Here is a 465-nt window from a genome sequence, read left to right as displayed (position 1 = left end):
GGAGCGGCACGGGCCGCGCGGCCGCGAGCGACGGCGGCGGGATGCTCGGCGCGTCGGGCGGCGCGTGGTGCTCGGGCGGCGGCGGCGGCGTGATGACGGCGGACGCGAGCGGCGCCGGCGCGCGGGCCGGCGACGCGCCGGCCGGCGGGTCGGCCGGCGGCGGCTTGGCGGGCGCCCGCGGCGGCGCCGCGGCGTCCAGCGCCGCGGCGACCACGGCGTCCAGCGCCGCGACGACCGCGGCGTCCGGCGCCGGCGGCGCCGCGTCCGGCGGCGCCGCGGCGTCCGGCGGCGGGCCGTCGGCTCGCGCGCGCGCGAGGGGCTCCCGCGGCGGGTGCTCCGGCGCCGCCTCGTGGTCGTGGTCGTGGTCGTGGTCCGGCGCGCCGCCGCCGGCGCCGCCGTCGCACCTCCTCGCCGGCGCGGCGGCGATGGGCGCCCAGCGGTGCGACCCGCACGGCGGCGGCGCGT

This window comes from Aureococcus anophagefferens (genome assembly GCF_000186865.1).
Source record: "Aureococcus anophagefferens unplaced genomic scaffold AURANscaffold_4, whole genome shotgun sequence".
Lineage (NCBI taxonomy): Eukaryota > Pelagophyceae > Pelagomonadales > Pelagomonadaceae > Aureococcus > Aureococcus anophagefferens.
This window is presented reverse-complemented; position numbering follows the sequence as displayed.